The 15152-nt window shown below is 39.8% G+C and overlaps 1 protein-coding gene and 1 long non-coding RNA gene across 5 annotated transcripts in view; one reads left to right on the top strand and one right to left on the bottom strand.

The window, feature by feature from the left end:
• FXN (frataxin) overlaps window positions 1–4241 on the bottom strand; it is a 44592-nt gene extending 40351 nt beyond the window's left edge. The window contains exon 1 of the mRNA XM_074361672.1: window positions 4055–4241. The gene's annotated coding sequence lies outside the window, so the exon portion shown is untranslated. The remainder of the gene's footprint in view (window positions 1–4054) is intronic.
• The window catches only part of LOC123612121 (uncharacterized), a 133113-nt gene that overhangs the window by 69542 nt on the left and 48419 nt on the right, over window positions 1–15152 (top strand). The window lies entirely within an intron of this gene.

Raw genomic sequence — 15152 nt, 5'->3', positions numbered from 1 at the left:
GATCCAGATTCTACAAAACCCAGCCATTCCTAAGAAGGTTCTAAGCTGTTTTTTTGTGTGTAGTGGCTGTAAGTGGAGGATTGCCTCTTTGCGCTGGGTTGTAAGGGCATGCCTTCCTGGGCTTAAAACATGTCCCAGGTAGGTAACCTTCTGGGAGGAAATTTGGGCTTTTCGTGGGGATACTTTATATCCCCTGTAGCCTAGGAAGTTGAGGACCTGTATAGTGTTTTGGTCTGAAGCTTCCTTTGAGGGGCTGCAGATAAGGAGGTCATCTACATATTGTAATAATGCCCTCGTCTCCAATTTGAGTTCCCTTAGTTCCTTTGCTAAGGCATTGCCAAACAGGTGTGGGCTATCCCAGAATCCCTGAGGAAGGACAGTCCAGGTATATTGTTGGGTTTCATTAGTGTTTGGATCAGTCCACTCAAAAGCAAAAAGGTATTGGGAATCAGGGTGAATGGGTATGCAAAAGAAGGCATCTTTAAGATCTAGGACTGTAAACCAGGCTGTGTCCTCAGGGATCTGAGTGAGGAATGTGTATGGGTTGGGAACAATAGGATGGAGAGGAATTACAGCTTCATTTATGATTCGAAGATCTTGGACCATTCTGTATTCCCCATTTGGTTTGAGGACAGGTAGGATTGGAGTATTACAGGGAGATTGGCATGGCACCAAAAGCCCATATTTAATGAATTTTGAGATTAAGGGTTAGAGGCCTCGTCGAGCCTCTGGTTTTATGTGATACTGGCGCCTAGAAGGGAAGTGATTAGTTTCCTTTAAAGTTATTTTTACAGGAGTGACAAACTGCCTTTTCTGGGATTCCCTGATCCCAGACCTGTGGATCTACAAGTTTTTTAATTTCTGGGGGAATATTTTTGGCTGGACAGTTTGTATCTTGTGTAATATATATTCCAGCCAAAAATAAGCCCTGTTTTTGGTTTTCAGGGAGAATAAGAGTTGCTCCCAAGGCCGAGAGAAAATCTCTTCCCAATAATGGGCTGGGGCATTCAGGCATGACAAGAAACTTATGAGTTATAAGGGTATTTCCCCAGGCGCAAGTTAGAGGGGTGGTGAAATGTTTTAGCTTTGGCCTTCCTTCCACCCCAACAATAGAGCAGGTTTCAGGGGAAAGCGGCCCAGCGTGAGAAGTCAGGACAGAGTAAGTGGCTCCTGTGTCCACTAGAAATTGGACAAGCTTACCTGCCACGTCAATGGTCACCCATGGTTCCTCCCGTGTGATGATGACTGTCTTCTCAGGGACCTTGGGAGGTGCCGGGTCCCGTCAGTCAACCACTGCCATGACTGGTATGGGGGAGTTTCCCTGCTCCCTTCGGAGCTGAGGGCATTCCCTCTTCCAGTGGCCCATGTTTTTACAGAGTGGGCATGGCGTCTTGGGTGGAGGCTGAGACTGCCTTCCTGGGCATTCCTTGCTCCAGTGTTCAGGGCTCCCACAGCCAAAACAGACTCCCCTTTCTGGTGGGGGTCTTCTGGGAGTACTTTTGGGGTGGCCAGAAGGTGGGTTAGGTTTTGTCATGACAGCTGCCAGAAGCTTGGCTTGCCGTCGCTCCCGTCTTAAGTCACGCTGGTCCTTTCTTTCCTCCTCAGCCAGGTCTCTATTATTAAAGACACTGAAGGCCGTGTCAATAAGATGGTTAAGAGGGGTTTGGGGCCCCATGGCAAGCTTTTGAAGCTTTCTACGGATATCAGGGGCTGATTGGCTAATAAAGTGGGTTGCAAATACAATATGTCCCTCGAAAGTGTTTGGGTCTACATTAGTATACTTTTTGAGGGCATCTACCAACCGAGCCTGAAATAGGGCTGGATTTTCATCTTGGCCCTGGATGATCTCTTTAACCTTATCATAGTTAACAGGTTTAACTAGGCACCATTTCATTCCCTCAATAAGGCAAAGGACCATATGGTCCCTTCTAGTGATGCCGGGCTGGCCTGGCTGATAATCCCAATTGGGATCAATTAGAGGCACTGCTGTCAAGCCCACAGGGTATTGCTGAGGCTGACTGATGTGTAATCCATCAGCATATGTTTGAGCCTGTGCCCAGATACGGGTCTTTTCCTCAGTGGTTCAGCAGTGGGAAAGGACAATATTTAGGTCCTTCCATGTAAGATCAAAGGAGAGAGTCAGGGCCTGGAATTCTTCGGTGAACCGACTGGGGTCTTCTGAGAATCGGCCCAAGCGAGTGCGACACTGGTTGAGGTCAGACAAAGAAAATGGTGTGTGGACTCTGGTAATTCCCTGAGGCCCACCTGCTACTTCCTGGAGGGGGCAAAGAAGTCTGGCTGCCCGTTCGGTACAGAAGGGTAAAGAGGCTTATGGGGTGGGGGAGGGGCTGAAGACGGTGAAAGAGCATCTGGGCTTGGGTCTTCTGTCTGGGGCTTGTGTTCCTCCAGAGTTGCTATCGTAGGGGTAGGGGGCTTCTGTGTAGCCTGAATGGGTCCCAGCCAACAAGGTTCCCTTACGTAGGACTTGCAAAGCTCTGGGTTTTCTCTTAAGGCCATAAAGGCCTGAATGTAAGGAACTTCTGTCCATTTTCCCTGTCTTTTGCAAAAAATGTCTAACTGTAGGATAGTATTATAGTTGAGGCTTCCATTTTCTAGCCAGGCCTCATTGTCCCCGAGTTTATATTGGGGCCAGACTGTGTTACAAAAGAAAATGAGCTTTTTCCGTTTCAAAGAATCTAGAGAAAATTGGTTCCAGTGACTCAGAATGTACCCAAGAGGTAAGTCCTTGGGGATGGAGGAGGTGTTTCCCATGGGTCCTTCAGGGAGAGAATGCTCCTGTAACAGAGAAGGAGCATTAACGTTAGGAGGTCCCCTGGGGACTCCGTAAGACAGGACTGGTTCCAGGCGTCCCTGTCCACCTAGTCCTGCCGACCCTGGCCGATGTAGGGGTAGCGATCCCCCACGTGGCAACTTGACCCTGGCCGGTGTGGGGGTAGCGACCCCCCACATGGCAACCTGCCCTGATGGTCCCAGTGTCCTGGGAGCTCACCGTGTCCCATCCTGGGTCTGCAGAACCCGAGATGGTGACCTTCCTGAAGGCCCAGTGGGATAACCTCTTTCTTTTGTGGGTGATGCCCCAGATCTCAGTGTTCCATCCCCCTTCTCCCTCCCACATGCACTCCGTCCAGCGGGCGCGGGGCTGCGCACAGGGGAAGGGGTATGGTGATGCGAGGTGGAAGCATCATGACTGTACTGAGGGGGAACGGAGGGCCTGGGTGGCAAATTCCAAGTGCAGTGTCAGCGGGGCGCAGCCAAGAGCATGGCCCTGTTGCCACAATCCTGTCCCACCTTAAGAGAGGCGGGGTTGGAGTGGGCGTAGACCCCATACACATAGTGTACCATGGGGGCGTCTGTTAGACGCCAGGACTTTGTGCCGTGGTAGGAAGCAAATGATAGCCTGAACCCTATCGCGTGGTGAGGGATTGTCCCCCCACCAATATCAGGGACATGGTCCCCCAGTGAGCATCTGTGGCTGGAGGGAGCTCCCATAGGGACTGCAGCCTCAGCCGCTGTCTGTGCTCTCTTGTAGTTTATATAAAGCTGTATTTATTTTTGAAACCCAGAGGGCAAATATCCTATAGGTTGTTTGGGTCCTTAGCTGCCTGTGAAAGTTGTTAGGAACTTTCCCTAACAAGCCCTGTGCATATGTAACAATGAGAAACAGAAAACAAACCTGGCAGCAAGGTTTGGGAAGTGCTCAGTAAATTCCTCCTTCCCCCTCCCTTTTGTAGAGAAAGACTGGAAAGTGTAGTGAGGTGGAGGCAGGGAGAGGAGACAAGGATAGCCTCGGGGAGGGGGGTAGTATTAAGCTCTTAACTGTGTGCCTATAGAATGCAGCATAGAAAATTGTTTTGGGTAGACGAAGAACAGAACTATCAGAACAGAACTATCGTCTCTTTAGTCCATGATCCCCTCACCAGAGAGACTGGTTTTAGTGGCGAGCACCCTAGAAGTGACAGATGGTAAGAGAGTAATAGAGAGAGAAAGAGTTAGTGCCTCTCAAGCACAAGGGAGGCGAGAGGCCTTGGCTTACCAGATCGGCAATCTCCTGGCTGGCTCGCCAAAGATGTCGCCGATAGATGCAACCGGTGTTCCAGGTTCTTGTCCCGTCCCAGAAAGAATTCAGAGACAAGACTTAGAGGTTAAAAAGGTAAAGTGAGGATTTATTCAAGGATGGATAATACACTCTCAGGGGAGAGCAGGCAGGCTAAGGTGAACAGCTGCCCTGAGTTTCTTTGGCAAGTTAGTTACATAGGGTGTAAAAATGAATGGGCGGAATATTCATTGGGGAGGGAAGGGTTTGGGGTCATATTCCCTGATTATCATCCCAACTCCACCTTCCCAAAGGGAGGAGGGATTTTTGTCCTTATTTAGTCTGGATCGGAAGTGTCATGGCGTCAGTGCGTGATGGGTACTTCTGATCTGCAAGGCTAATTTTATTGAAATGAGGGCATAATGAGTAAAAGGTTACATTCGGACACTGGAAATTCCTGCCTTTTCTGACCTTTCTTTGTTGGTCTCCAAGCCAAAAGGTGTGGTCCCTTATCAGCCCAAAGATTCCAGCTTTTCTTTCTCTGCCCAAGGATCCCTGCTGCTCACATGATGTGTGGTTTCCTGCATTTGGCCTGTGCTCCTCCTTTCTGCCCAATTCCTGCCATTTGGTCTGTGTCCCCCTTTCTCTGCTCATATCTAGCTATCTGCCTGCTCTAACACTTGCAGGCAGTAGGCACTTACTTAACCAACATTTGTTGAATTAAATGTAAAAATTCAGAGTTACAGTGGAAACCTTCTATTTGGAGTCAATCAGTCAGGAATTCCTCTTTATCTTGTTTGGATGCAGTCTGCAGGGCTGGGTGAAAGGGTGTTTTGTTTACTCTCAGTAGCTAAAAGTGATGTAGCCAGGGTAAGTCATCAGAACTATAGGTGTGCAGAACCAACTGTCAAACTTTAAGGTCAGGATGAAGAGAAAATGGGAGGATAAATGTCTGTAGCTAGGTGTCTGTGATGTGGGATACAATCTACTGTATAGTGGACAGGGGAGGGCAGTCAGGACTCTCACCGTGAGCCCTGAGTCGTGCTGGCTCCCCTCTGGTGAGTTTTCTGACATGGTGGCCTGAGGGAGTGATGAGGGGCCCATCACATACTCTGACTTCTCATAAATTCCTATGGTATGTTTTTTAATAATAGAATAGACAGAAAACCGTAAGAAATATAGAAGACCTGAACAGTACTATCAACCAATCAGACCTAATTGACATTTATAGAACATTCTACCTGACAATAGCAGAATAAACATTCTTAGGTGCACATGGAACATCTATCAAGATGGATCATATTCTGGGCCATGAAACAAGTCCCAGTAGATTTAAAAGAATTTGTCATGTGAAGTATGTTCTCTGATCACAATGGAGTTGAATTAGAATTCAACAGGAAAATTCTTGAAGAGTCCCCTAAATGTGTGCAAACCGAATAATACATTTGTAAACAGCCCATGGATCAAAGAAGAAATCAAAAGGGAAAAGGAAATATTTCTACCTGAATTAAAGTGAAAACACAACCAATCAAAATTTGTGGGATGCTGCTAAAACAATATCAAGAAAAAATTTATAGCACTAAAAGTCTGTATTAGAGAAGATTTCATTTCAGTGACCTTAGTGTTGTCAACTGAAATAAATGTGCAGCCTAAAAGTTAAGAGTTGTTTTATTTGGCGGGAGGACTCCATCCGGGATGACAGCCTCTCAGATCGCTCTAGGGACTGCTCCAAAGAGGTAGGGGAGGAGCTAGGATATATAGGAGCTTTACAACAAAGATCAGGTAGTTGGAACAATAAAAGATTGCTTGTTATCTAAAGAAAGCCAGGCATCTCAAGTTAATGAATTCAGTGCTTTTCTATGTATGGGAGGAAGCAAACATTTGGGCTCACAGAATTCATTCCTTTGACAAGCACCTAGCTATCTAGGGCCAGTATCCTGTCCTTTCTTATTCTGAGTCTGCTCAGACTGCACCATTGTGAGTGGCTGCAGAGGCTGGGCTGCAGGCCCGTCCCCATTGGGGAGTGGTGGCAGCCCCTGATGACTTGGTTTCAGCATTCTTTCATAATTCTTACCTTTTAGGCTGCGCATTTATTTCAGTCGACAGTGTCTACCTTAAGAAACCAAAGGAGGAGCACGTTAAATCCAAAGTAGGCAGAAGAAAGGAAATAACATGTATTTTTATTTTTATTTTTTGAAACATAATTGACATATAACATACTAGTTTTAGGTATACAACAGTTTGATATATATTGTAAAATGATGACCACTATAAGTTAACATTCATCACCTCACAGAGTTACCTTTTTTCCCTTTTGATAGAAATTTTTAAATCTTTCCTAGTAACTTTCAAATATGCAATGTAGTATTGTAAACTGTAGTCACCATACTGTACATTACACCCCCATATAGCGTTTGTCTTATAAATGGAACTTTATACCTTTTGACCCACCTCCACCAATTTCACTAACAATACCCCCCTGTCCCCTGCTGGCCTCTGGCAACCATCGATCTATTTTCCTTATCTATGATTTTTTTCATTTGGCACATACAGTGTTACGGAAACGACAGGCCAGTCAAGAAACAAGCACCACTCGGAGGGTTGGAGTACTCAGATGTAGTACGCCGGGGGTCTCAGAGGGGCTTCTGCTCCAAAGCTCTGAGCACCTCCAAGACGTGCGCATGAGGTTTTATAGGGTAAAGTACAAGTTTGGGGTATTTGGCCAATAGGCATGGAACAGCTTTAGCAGCATTATCATCACAAAAGTGGAGGCAGGGAGGCAGCAAACAAACATTCCAAAGCCAGATATGTATCTTTGAAAATCCAGCTGGCTAGCAAAAAAACATAAACAGCAAACCAACACTGATAAACTTAGATTTACAAGTTAGTCCAGCAGAACTCAGATCAGTATTCCAATACTTAGACTTGTGAGTTATCTTGTTAGCCCAGCCCAGCCTCTCCTTCACATTCCTAGACCTGTGAGTTATCTTGTTAGACCAGCCCAGCTTTTCCTTCACAATAGGTGAGATTATACAGCTATTTATCTTTCTCTATCTGACATTTCAATTAGCATAATGCTTTCAAGTTTCACCCATGTTGTTGCAAATAACAGGGTTTCCTTCTTTTTTATGGCTGAGTAATGTTCCTGTGTGTGTGTGTGTGTGTGTGTGTGTGTGTGTGTGTGTGTGTGTGTGTGTGTGTGTATAGTTATATACACAGTATACATTCAGTGGACACTTAGGTTGTTTCCATGTCTTGTCTATGTCAATAATGCTGCAGTGAACATGAGAGTTTATGTATCTTTCTGAAATAGTGATTTTCATTTCCTTTGGATAAATACCCAGAAGTGAAATTTTTTGATCATACAGTAGTTTTATTTTTAGTTTTGAAGAATCATCATTCTGTTTTCCCTAGTAGCTGCACCAGTTTATATTTATACCACCAATGCACAAGGGTTTCCTTTGCTTGCTTTTTTTTTTCCATCTTCAGAAATGATCAGAATAACATTATCTTATTCCTATCACATTTTTATTTAAAATTCATGAATTTCAAATACTTTTTTCTAATTATATAGAAGTGCATTTTGTTAATGTGCAAAATAATGATTACTGATCAAAAGAGTGTTATGAAATATCCTGAGTCTTTACTAGATCATTGTATCATTTTTCTTTTTGTTGTTGTTGTTGGATAATTGTGTAAATGTAGGATGTACATCATGTTACTTTGGTACCTTTATATATTGTAATATGGTTGCTGTTAGAACAATACTTAATACATTACATACTTAGTACAATATTACTGTCTGTGCCTATTGTGCATTAAATCTCTATGATTATTTTAGTACTTGTTACAAGTTGGTACCCTTAAACACCCTCAGTCTTATCCTCCTACCCCAATCCCCTGGTAACCACTATTTTACTCTTTTTTTTTTTTTTTTAACGTGTTTGACATTGTGTGTATGTGTGTGTGTGTGTGTGTATATATATATATATAATATATATATATATATATATATAATATATATATATATATATATATATATTTTTTAGATTCCATATATAAGTGATCTGGTTTATCTCATTACCAAAATGTGCTCATGGTCCATCCATGTTGTCACAAAAAAGAAGGATATCCTTTCTTGTGGCTGAATAATACGCCGTTGTGTATATACCACATCTTTTTTATCCATTCGTCTGTTGGTGGGCATCTGGGTTGTTTCCATATCTTTCACAATGAGCTATTGTGAATAACACTGCAGTAAACATGGGGGTGGACACATCTCTTCAAATTCCTTTGGGTTTTCATTTCCTTCGAGTATATTCCCAGAAGTGGAATTGCTGGATTGTGTGGTAGGTCTATTTTTAATGTTTTGAGGAACCTCCATGTTGTTTTCCACAGTGGTTGGAGCAATTTACATTCCCATCAACAGTGTATAAGGGTTTCTTTTCACTACATCTTCTCCAGCACTAGCTGTCTCTTGTCTTCATGATAGTCATTCTAACATGTATAAGGTGATATCTTGTAGTTGTTTTGGGTGCATTTTTTGATGATTAGTGAAGTTGAGCACCTTCTGTGCCTGTTAGCCATTCTGATGTCCTCTTTGGAAAAATGACTAGTTCTTCTGCATATTTTTTTATTTTTTTAAATTTTTAAACTTTTTTTTTTAATTGAGTTATAGTCATTTCTTCTGCATATTTTTTTGTCTTGGTTTGATTTTTTTTGGAGGGGGCACCTGGATCACTCAGAAAAAATTTTAAACTGTGTTCTTTACATATTTTGGATATTAAAGCCTACTTAATATATGGCTTGCAAAATTTTTCTCTCATTCTGTAGGCTGCCTTTTAATTTTGTTAATTGTGTCTTTGCTGGGCAGAAGCTTTTGAGTTTGATATAGTTCCATTTGTTAATTTTTGGTTAGGATGTTTGTCCCTTTGGTATCATGTCCAAAAAAATCTCTGCAAGGCCAACATCAGTGCACTTCTTCCCTATGTTTTCTCCTAGGGGTTTTATGGTCTCTGGCCTTAAGTTTAAGTCTTTAATCCATTTTGAGTTAATTTTTGTGAGTGATGTGAGATAGGCATTCAACTACACTGTTCTGCATGTGTTTCTCCAGGTTTTCTAGCACCATTTGTTGAAGAGACTGTCCTTTCCCCATTGGGTGTTCTTGGCTTCCTTGTTGAATATTGGTTGACTGTATATGTCAGGATTTAATTCTGGGCTCTCTATTCTGTAGGTGTATGTGTCTATTTTTGTGCCAGTACATATTATATTGTTTTATTACTATGGCCTTGCAGTGTATTTGAAATAAGAAAGTGTGATATTGCTGGTTTTGTTCTTTTTTCTCAGCATTGCTTTGGCTATCTTAGGTCTTTTGTGGTTCCACATAATTCTTAGGATTGTTTCTTCTATGTATGTGAAGAATGCCTTTGGTATTTTGCTTGGGATTGTGTTGAGTTTGCAGATGGCTTTGGGTAATGTGACTGTTTTAACAATATTAATTCTTCTGATCCATGAACAGGGTTCCCTTATCTATACAGACTCGCCAGCATTTGTTACCTCTTGTTGAGAATAGCCTTTCTAACAGCTGTGAGGTGACATCTCATTGTGGTTTTAATTTGCATTTCCCTGATGAGTAATGATGTCGAGCACCTTTTCATGTATCTGTTGGCCATTTGTATATCTTTGGGAAAATGTCTATTCAGTTCCTCTGCCCAATATTAAAATCAGATTTTTTTTTTGTTATTCAGTTGTATGAGTTCTTTGTATATTTTGGATATTAATCCCCTAATAGATATGATTTGTAAATATTTTCTCCCATTCTGTAGATTGCCTTTTATCAGTGGTTTTCTTTGCTGTACATAAAGTTTTAATTTTCATTGTTTTAATTGAGATATAATTGACATTTTGTAAATTTAAGGTGTGCAGCATGTTGAGTTGATAAACATGTATTGCAGTATGACTGACATTGTAACATTAGATAACACCTCTATCATGTCATTTCTTTTTCTGTGGTGGGTATAATTAAGATCTAGCCTTAGTGAGTTTGTCTATAATAAAGTATCATCTATAATCAGTATATTGTATATTAGATCTCCTGGATTTATTTATCTACTCGTTGCAAACGTGTACAGTTAAACAATGTCTTTCCTATTTCCTGGCCCCACCCAGCTCCTGGTAACCACCCTTGTATGTTGTTTCTATAAGTTTGGGTTTTTTAGATTCCACATACAAGTGATATCATATGGTATTTGTCTTTCTCTGGCTTACCTCACTTAGCTTAATGTCCTCAAGGCAAATCCATGTTGTCACAAATAGCAGGATTTCCTTTTCTTATGGCTGAACAATATTCCATTGTCCATATCTACTACATCTTCTTAATCCATTCCTTCATTGATGGACTCTTAGATTGTTGCCTTACCTTGGCTATTGTGAATAACGGTACAGTAAACGTGCGAGTGCATATATCTCTTTCATATCCTATATTCATTTCCTTTGGATTTATACCCAGAAGTGGGATCTCTGGATCATATGGTAGTCTTTAAAAATTTTTTTGAGGAACCTCCATTCTGTTTTCCCATAGTGGCTGAACCAATTTACATTTCTACCAACAGTGTACAAGAGCTTCCTTTTCTCCACTAGGTTTTCCTAGTCTTAAATCCAGTTTATACAAGTATAGGGAGTCTCTTAGGTATTTTTAGTCAGTACTTGTATTTTGAATGCCCTTAATGTACAATGAGACCTCATTTCCAAGAAATCTCACCAACACTCCTTATCTCTTGTCTCTTGTTGATAGTTGTTCTAACAGTTGAGGTTGATATCTCATTGTGGTTTGGATTTGTATCTCCCTGAAAATTAGTGATATTAAGCATCTTTTTATATATGTGTTGGGTGTTTGGATGTATTCTTTGGAAGAATTTCCTTTTAATTCTTCTGCCTATTTTTAAACTAGACTTTATTTTTGTTATTGAGTTGTATGAATTGTTTATATATTCTAGATAATAGCTCCTTATTTGATACATGGTTTGCAAATGTTTCCTCCCTTTCTGTAGGTTGTCTTTTCATTTTGTCTATTATTTCTTTTGCTGTGAAGAAATTTGTTGATTTTTGCTTTTATTATTTGTGCTTTTGGAGTCATACCCAGGAAATGATTGCCAAGACCAATGTCAAAGAGCTTCTTCCCTGTTTTTTTTTTTTTTTTTCCCTTTGAGTTTTAGGTATTGTGTCTAATGCTTAAGTCTTTAATCCATTTTAAGTTACTTTTCTTGAGTGATGTAAGACAGATCCAGTTTTATTCTTTTACATGTGAATATCCAATTTTCTCAGGACCATTTATTGAAGAGACTGTCTTTCTCCAATGAGGATTATTGTCTCCCTTGTCAAAGTTGACTGTATATCCATGGATTGATTTCTGGGCTCTTGATTCTGTTTTTGTTGTTTTATTTGTGTGTGTGTGTGTGGGGGGGTAATTAGGTTTGTTTGTTTGCTTGTTTGTTTATTTACAGAGGACCTGGGGATTGAACCCAGGACCTTGTACATACTAAGCATGAACTCTATCACTGAGCTATACCCTCCCCTCACTAGGCTTTTGATTCTGTTCCACTGGTCCATATGTCTATAGCTTTATAATATAGCTTGAAATCAGGAAATGTGAAGCCTTCAGCTTCATTCTTCTTTCTCAGAATTGCTTTGGCTATTCAGGGATTTTATGGTTCCATATGCATTTTAGGATTGTGTTTTCTACTTCTAAAAAGTACCATTGGAATCTTGATAGAGATTGCATTTGGATTAAACAGTATTAATTCTTCCCATCCATAAACACAAGGTATCTTTCCATTTATTTGCATCATCTTTTCTTTATTTCCTCAGTGTCTTGTAGTATTCAAACTAGAGATTTTTTTACTTTCTTGATTATATTTATTCCTAGGTATTGTACTCTTTTTGATGCTATTGTAAATAGGATTATTTTAAAATTTCTTTTTCAGATAATTTGTAATTAGTGTATAAAAATGCTACTAATTTTTGTATGTTAATTTGGTATCCTGTACTTTACTGAATTTGTTGGTTAGCTCTAACAGATTTTTGGTGGAATAGTTAGGATTTTCTATAAATAAAATCATGTAATTTGCAAATAGAGACAATTTTACTTTTTCCGTTCCAATTCTGGTGCCTTTTTATTTCTCCTTTTTGCCTGATTGCTCTGGCAAAGACTTGAAGCACTATGTCGAATAGGAGTGGTGAGAGTGGACACCCCTGTCCTATTCCTGACTTAGAGGAAAATATTTTAACCTTTCACTATCAAGTATGATGTGAGCTGTGGGCTTGTCATATACTGCCTTTATTATGTTGAGGTCCATTCCTTCTGTATCTAATTTGTCAAGAATTTTTATTGTGAAAGGGTTTAAAATTTTGTCAAATGCAATTTTTGTGTCTGTTGAAATGATCACACAATTTTGTCTGGCATTCTATTATTGTGATGTATCACATTGATTTTGTGTGTGTTGAACCATCTTTTCATCCCAGGGATAAATCCATCTAGATCATGGTGTATAACCCTTTTAATATGCTTCTGAATTTAGTTTGCTGATACTTGATTGAAATTATTTGCAACTATATTCATCAGGGATATTGGCTTGTAGTTTTCTTTTCTGATAGTGTCCTTTCCTGGCTTTGATATTAGGGTGTTGCTAATCTTATAAAATGAGTTTAGGATTGTTCCTTTCTCTCTGATTTTTTGGGGAGAGTTTGAGAAGTATTGGCATTAATTCTTTAAATACTGGAAAAATACACCAGTGAAGCCATCTGGACCTGGGCTTTTGTTTGTAGAGAATTTTTAAAAAAAATTATAGATTCTATTTTGCTTTTAGTGGTTGGTCTCTTCAAATCTTCTCCTTCTCCTTGAGTCAGTCTAGGCAGGCTGTATGTTTCTAGAAATGTGTCTTTCCATTAGGTTGTCTAGTTTGTTGGAATATACATCTGCATAGCATTCTCTTATAATTACTTTGTATCTCTGTGGTATCAGTTGTTATTTCTCCTTTTTTATTTCTTACTTTGTTTGCTTGGGTCCTCTCTCTTTTTTTCCTGATGAACCTGGCTTGAGGTTTGTTGATTTTGTTTATCTTTTCAAAAAACTAGCTCTTGGTTTTAGTGATCTTTCCTATTTTTAAAATCTCTACTTAATTCCTCTCTGACCTTTCTTTCCTTTTGCTATGTTTGGTCTTTGTTCTTCCTTGTCTGATTCTTTTACGTTGTTTGAAATTTTTCTTGTTTCTTGAAGAAGGCCTGTATCGCTGTGACCTTGCCTCTTAGAACTGCTTTTGTGACATCCCACAGATTATGGAAAGTTGTGTTTTCATTTTCATTTGTCTCAAGGTATTTTCTGAGCCCCTCTTTGATTTAATCATCAACACATTGGTTTTTCAGTAGCATGTTGTTCAGTCTCCACGTGCTTGTGCTTTTCTCATTTTTCTCTAATTCATTTCTGGTTTCATGTTGTTGTGATTGGAAAAGATACTTGATATAATTTCTACTCTCTGAAATTTGTTGGGGCTTGTTTTGTGACCTAGTATGCGGTCCATTCTAGAGAATGTTCCATGTGCATGTGTATTCTAATTTTTTTTGATGTAATGTCTTGTAGATAGCAATTAAGTCATGCTGGTCTATTGTGTTATTTATAACCTCTGTTGCCTTAATGATTTTTTCTGTCTGGATGACCTGTCCATTGATGTCAGTGGGGTGTTAAAATCTCCTAATGTTATTGTATTATTGTCAATGTCTCCTGCTAGTATTTATATTTATTTAATAAATATTATTTATTAATAATAGTATTATCATAATACTGTTATTTATATATATTTATATATAAAGCAAATAGCTTCTTTATATATTTAAGTACTCCTTTATTGGGTGCATATATGTTAATGAATGTAATACCCTCTTGTTTTATGGATCCTTTTATCATTATATAATGTCCTTCTTTGTCTTTATTTACAGCCTTCATTTTTAAAGTCTACTTTGATATGAGTTTGGCTGCCCTTGCTTTCTTGTCATTTCCATTTGAATGAAATATCTTTTTTTACCCCCCCCTTCAGTCTCTGTCTTTTACCCTGAAGTGAGTCTCTTATAGGCAGCATTTTGAAGGGTCTTGTTTTTTTTTTTTTTTTAACATTTTTTATTGATTTATAATCATTTTACAATGTTGTGTCAAATTCCAGTGTTCAGCACAATTTTTCGGTCATTTGTGGACATATGCACACTCATTGTCACATTTTTTTCTCTGTGAGTTATCATAACATTTTGTGTCTATTTCCCTGTGCTATACAGTGTAATCTTGTTTATCTATTCTACAATTTTGAAATCCCAGTCTTTCTCTTCCCACCCTCTACCCCCCTGGCAACCACAAGTCTGTATTCTCTGTCTATGAGTCTATTTCTGTCCTGTATTTATGCTTTGTTTTTGTTTGTTTGTCTTTGTCTTTCTTTTTTAGATTCCACATATGAGCGATCTCATATGGTATTTTTCTTTCTCTTTCTGGCTTACTTCACTTAGAATGACATTCTCCAGGAGTATCCATGTTGCTGCAAATGGCATTATGTTGTCGGTTTTTATGGCTGAGTAGTATTCCATTGTATAAATATACCACTTCTTCTTTATCCAGTCACCTGTTGATGGACATTTAGGCTGTTTCCATGTTTTGGCTATTGTAAATAGTGCTGCTATGAACATTGGGGTGCAGGTGTCATCCTGAAGTAGGGTTCCTTCTGGATATATGCCCAGGAGTGGGATTCCTGGGTCATGGTAAGTCTATTCCTAGTCTTTTGAGGAATCTCCATACTGTTTTCCACAGTGGCTGCACCAAACTGCATTCCCACCAGCAGTGTAGGAGGGTTCCCCTTTCTCCACAGCCTCTCCAGCATTTGTCATTTGTGGATTTTTGAATGACGGCCATTCTGACTGGTGTGAGGTGATACCTCATTGTAGTTTTGATTTGCATTTCTCTGGTAATTAGTGATATTGAGCATTTTTTCATGTGCCTTTTGATCATTTGTATGTCTTCCTTGGAGAATTGCTTGTTTAGGTCTTCTGCCCATTTTTGGATTGG

Source organism: Camelus bactrianus, chromosome 4 (assembly GCF_048773025.1).
Source record: "Camelus bactrianus isolate YW-2024 breed Bactrian camel chromosome 4, ASM4877302v1, whole genome shotgun sequence".
In the NCBI taxonomy this organism is placed as follows: domain Eukaryota; kingdom Metazoa; phylum Chordata; class Mammalia; order Artiodactyla; family Camelidae; genus Camelus; species Camelus bactrianus.
The sequence above is the reverse complement of the archived record's forward strand: the minus strand, read 5'-3'. Positions and strand labels throughout refer to the sequence as shown.